Source organism: Ipomoea nil, unplaced genomic scaffold (assembly GCF_001879475.1).
Source record: "Ipomoea nil cultivar Tokyo-kokei standard unplaced genomic scaffold, Asagao_1.1 scaffold1416, whole genome shotgun sequence".
NCBI lineage: Eukaryota > Viridiplantae > Streptophyta > Magnoliopsida > Solanales > Convolvulaceae > Ipomoea > Ipomoea nil.
Genome location: NW_017617844.1, coordinates 1,597,969 through 1,604,232, shown reverse-complemented (window position 1 = coordinate 1,604,232; position 6,264 = coordinate 1,597,969).

Sequence of the window (6,264 nt, the reverse complement as noted above, 5' to 3'; positions counted from 1 at the left end):
TATTAATTAATCAGTGAATTCCATTTCCTTTTCTATTTCTCGTGAATTAAGAATTTTTTTATTATTATTTTTTATTTTTGGTAGGATTTTTTTATTTTTTTTACTGTTATCCTTATTATGACTCTTTTTTTTTTCATAGCCTTCCGTTTTTTTTCCCATTTTCATTGAATTAAGAATCCTTTTTTATTTTATTATTTTACTGATTATTATTAGTAATAATCAGTAAATTCTGTTTATATTTCCATTTTTAGTGAATTAAGGATCCTTTTTTATTTTCTTATTTTACTACAAACTTTTTTTTACTGATTATTGTTAGTATTAATTAATAAGTGAATTCCGTTTCCTTTTCTATTTTTTTTTGTGAATTAAGGATTTTTTTCTATTTTACTACTAACTTTTTGACTAATTATTATTAGTATTATTAATTGGTAATTTTTTCCCCTTTGTTATTGTTTGGGCGAGAAAGTAAGAAATGATGATTGTGTTTTTAATTAGTATAGATTTTTGGTGAATTAAGGATCCTTTTTTATTTTCCTATTTTACTGCTAACTTTTTTTAATGATTATTATTAGTATTAATTAATCAGTAAATTTTTAATTCTTTTCTGTTTTTCGTGAATTAAGAATTTTTTTTTTAATTTTTAGTAGGATTTTTTTTTTTACTGACATCCTTATTTTGGCCCTTTTTTTCACAATCTTTCATTTTTTATTTTATTTTCATTGAATTAATTACTGATTATTATTATTAGTAATAATCAGTAAAATCCGTTTATATTTCCATTTTTAGTGAATTAAGGATCTTTTTTATTTTCCTATTTTACCAAAAAAAAATTTACTGATTATTGTTAGTATTAATTAATCAATGAATTCAATTTCATTTTCTTTTTTTTTTTTGTGAATTAAGAATTTTTTTTTCTATTTTACTACTAACGTTTTTACTAATCATTATTAGTATTATTAATTGGTAATTTTTTTCCTTTTTTTTTTGTTTGGGTGGGAAAGTAAGAAAATAGAATTTTATTTTTAATAATAGTATAGATTTATATTGATAGATTTATACTTTTAAATTTACATTTAGAAATTTAAAAAGTAGAATTTAAATTTTGTATGATTAGTATAGTGACAATTACCATAATAATTTCATTAATTATAATATTTGTTCTCTTTCAATATTTAAATACATTACCATAGTAATTACACGAAAGAAAAATTATTAGAATAATTACCATTAATAAAAATTATGAAATTATATTAAAAATTAATTATATATTAAGGTAATAATAATTTAGTTTGTGCCAATAATATTATATATTAAGTATAAAATAAGTATGTATACAGATTACCATAATAATTACATCGAAAAAAGGTAACAATACATAATTATTAGGCAATAATATTAATAATTAATTATTAAGGCAAGTATAATTTATTTTGTACTAATAATATTATATATTAACTGTATACACACACACACACATTAAGTTTAGGGAAAATGGCACTTTTTCCCCCTGAGTTATATACTTATAGCACTTTTCCCCCCTGAATTATTTAAGTGGCTCTTTTCTCCCCTAAAATATTAAATGGACATATTTACCCTTAAAATAAATATTTCATTTATTTTTCTTCTCCAACAAATTATTACTATAATTTGGTTCAAACCAAACAGATACTATAGCAACCAAACCAAAATATTCCAATTACAATTTAGAATCAATACGCGATATTTAGAGTTTATTAAAATCGCAAATCGAAATGGCCGGTTCATGTTCCGAACTGAAAAAATAAAATAATTTATTGTTGAATTTAGACTATTTTAAAATAAAAAATAAAATAAAAACGGTTCAAAATCGCGAACCGGATCCGGAACCGCCGGTTCACGGTTCATGATCCAGTTTTTTTGGTTCATAAATTTAATAAATTGAAATCTAAATATTGGATTCTAGATCTGAATCATAATCGAAAACTTTTAATTCGATTGCTATAGTGTCCGGTTCAGTTCGAACCGAACCGTGATCATTGCAACATATACACAATAATTTGTTGGAGAAGTAAAATAAATAAAATGTTTACTTTAAGGATAGAAATGTCAATTTAATATATCAGGGGGAAAAACCACCACTTTTAAAATAATTGAGGGGGCTAATGTGCTTACATAAATAATTCAGGGGGATAAAGTGCTATAAGTATATAACTTAGGGGGGAAAAGTGCCATTTTCCCTTAAGTTTATATTATATTAATTATAATATTTGTACATTTTGTACCAATAATATTATACATTATTTGTTAGTTTAGATCCATGACTTAGTCCTCGATCTCTATCCTTAACTTCTGTGATTTTGGTGTTGAAACCAGGGTTCTGTTTCCTTTTTCGTATACATCTCGTAATTATCTCAGAGGTATAAAGAGAAAGAAAAAAAAGAATCATTTCCCGGTTCTGGGTCTTCCATTGTTCCCTTTGATCCTTATGATTGTGTCATTGCCAGTATTTTTTTATTTGGGTTCAGTACAACGTGGATTTTTTGGGAGGTTTCTCTAATTAAATTTTTGGTTAAAAATTTATATTCCCTTTATATTTTATTTTATTACTTTTTTATTTATTTATACTAATATGTGAATGGAATAATACAAAATCGGAAATTGTATTTGTTATTTATTTCTTCTTTTTAAATAATCATTATTTTTGTGTTTTACAAAAATTTAGAAAAAAATCAAATATAGCGAGATTTTTAATAGGTTAAACAAACACTCTACTCAAGTTGTGATATATATATATATATATATATATATATATATATATATATATATATATATATATATATATTAATTATAAAAATGCTGTAAAATGAACTCTGCTTGTTAAAAAAAAACATAGAACTTGAATTTCATGTACAAATCTGGAAATCAACATACTAACTCTAAGTTTCAGAAAATATTACAAAATTATCAAAATTACCGTCTTTATCATCCTCGATCGCATCTCTACAATCTTGCATAAAAACTAAACCAATAGGGTTCTGTTACAAATGCTCTTCCTCCTCAATTTCCTTTTGTTGAAGCAGAGCCTCCTTAAGTATCTTCAAACTCATACCAGACGATATAAACTGCAAAATATATTGAAGTACGTGAGAATATAGTTAGAAAAATGTAGAAAATTCATACAAAAAGAAAGCAGAGAGATGAGTCTGAGATTCTTTGATTGAAGAAGCCCTTGTATTTATAGGTAGAAAATACTAATTCAAAAGGAAAGTATAATAATTTATTTATTTAAAGGAAAGTATAATAATTTATTTATTTAAGGTAATAACATTATTACTATTATTATTATTATTATTATTATTATTATTATTTATTTAATTTCCATTTGACATTTACTTACCAAATAAGTTTTACTACAAAAGTTTTGGAGGGAAAATTTGTTAGGAGGATTTTACTTTTATATATATATATATATATATATATATATATATATATATGCAAAAGATCTTGTGAGAATAGTACCATACGAGATAAATCAGCCTTAAATATGTAAAAATTGGACGAATCTGATAAAATTTTATAAAATCAACAAAAGAAGGGAAAATGGTCAAATAAACACCTAATACCTGAAAAGTCAATTAGACTCCTAAACTTAAAAAAAGTTCAATTACACCCTTTAACATGTTATATTGAGGCAATGAAGTCCAAGAACCGGTAAATGACATGCTATTACGGTCATTTTGATTCCTGACGAAAATTCGGCGACCAGCGACGGTCATCTACCAGAGAAGGCGACCAATCACCTTCTCCATGGAAGGCGACCAGTCGCCTTCTGTCGCGGAAGGTGACCACTGGTCGACCAGTTGGTTTCCTTCCATGGAGTAGGTCGCCTTCTCTGTTAGATGGCAACTGACGACGGTTGGCCGTCGCCGGTTGCCAATAACCAAAATGACTTGTAATAGCAGGTCATTTACCAGTTCTTGGATTTCATTGCCTCAATATAACATGTTAATGGGTGTTGTACTTTTTAAAAGTTTAGGGACCTAATTGACTTTTCAGACAAAGCTTAGGGACTTATTTGACCCTTTTTCGAAGAAAGAAATTATAAATCTAAATAGTAAATGCTAGATTGATCTTAAACAGTAAAAAGTGAAACACTAAATCAAATAAAGCAAAAAAACTCAATCATAAACTCTAAATCGAAACCCTAACAAAGCGTTTGGTTGGAGAGGGGGAATTGCGTGGGAAAGTAATTGCAATTCCATGGGAGATAAATTACTGGGAATAAAGTGGGAATTTAAATTCCAGTGTTTGATTTGCAGGAATAGAATTACTGGGAATTTCAATTCCAATGTTTGGTATACATGGGAATAAGTAGTATAAAGTCCAAAATGTCCATTGTTATTGACAGGCATTAATTTTAGGTTAAAAAAGGAAGGGGTAATTTTGACTTATCACTGTCTTTTTTTCTTCCTAAAATCCCACGAATTAAAATCCAGGGGGAGGGGGAGGGGTAGGGGGGGGGGCATGTGATTTTAATTCCATGAAAATTGGGGAATTGTAATTCCATGAAATTGCAATTCCTTTCAACCAAACAAGGGAATTTTGTGGCCGTTGAAATTATGTGGGAATTAAATGGGAAGGGAATTTAAATTCCCTTCAACCAAACGTCATGTAAGTGTAATGCACTTTCATATTTTTACAAGTGCAATATTTTAATACGTACTAAATATGCAAAATGGTAATATTAAATGTGCAAAACGTTAATACTAAATGTGCAAATTTGAAAAAGTATGAAAATTGCAGATTTTAGCGTTCAAGTTTGTATAGTAAAGTTGGTGATAATTACGAAAATGTCACTGCTTTATTTTTTAAAAAATTGATCTGATCCATCCAATTTTTTCAAATATAGGGTTGAGATTGATTCTTATTTATCTCATAAGAACTTGTTCTCATTTGATCCAATATATATATATATATATATATATATATATATATATATATATATATATATATATATATATAATAAGGCTCATATGCGGCAGTGGCTTTAGGTGCGGCGGTGCGGTCATATCAGCGTCGTCCATTCTGCTTAATCTAACGACAGCGACTAATTTCTGAAGATTTAAAGATTTAAGCGCGTCCTGGTAAGTGGGGGGTGTTATGGTAATTGTAGTGGTTATTTATATCGGTCGCTTGTCAGTATACACCAACAGTGTTAACATAAGACACTAATAGTGTTAGGAAAAAGCACCACAATGAAATGCACAAATACACCAAAAAAACACACAACACACCCAAAAAATACACCATATAACTCACCACCCCAATGGTGTATTCTGAACACTGTGTGATGCTTTTAGTCATACCTAGTGGTGCGTTCTGGTGATGCGTATCTAATTTGTGCATGTTTTTTTGGTGTGCATTTTCTAACATGGATGGTGTATATTTGTATAACTATTAGTACGGTCGCATTGACCGCTCGAGAAGGCACCAACACGAATTCTCAAATACACCACAGTAAGGTTAATAATGCACCAATAATGAACATAAAACACAACACTATGATTTGATATATTCTGGTGTCCAATGACGACTTTAACCTTGCAGTTCGCGTACTGTGAGAACGCGCGCGAAAATATCGGAAAAGCCTGGATGAATGTGATTCGTTAGATTTATCTAATCTAATGGCTTACAATTAACCGCACCGCCGCACCTAAGTGCACAGCCGCACTTGAACCTTCCTCTCTCTCTCTCTCTCTCTCTATATATATATATATATATATATATATATAGGAATATGGGTCAAATAGGCCACCGAACTGCACACCAAAGTGCAATTAGGCCATCCAACTAAAAAACAATGCAATTGATTACTGCCAACGACCAGGTAGTGTAATATCATCCTAATTATCATTTCAAATTAGTGAGCATAGGTTCAAACTTCAGTGGTGAGAACTTAGATTCTGATTCTTTAACCTGAAAATATTTGAGAAAGTATAGAACATATATTACTATACTAACATATGCCCAAAATTTATTGGTTCTTTGTGTTTCAGTAGGTTGAGAAAGTATATGAACAGATACTACAATGTAATAGAACTAGTAACTTTCAAAAAAAAAAAAAAAATACTAACATATGCCCAAAATTTATATTTTAAGAAATAACTTACAAATTTTTACTAATTAAAATCTAAATGAAATAAAATTTATTTATTATATATTAATCTAATATATAATATCTACAAATATTGTTATCATTAAATAATATAAGAAAATATATGGTAG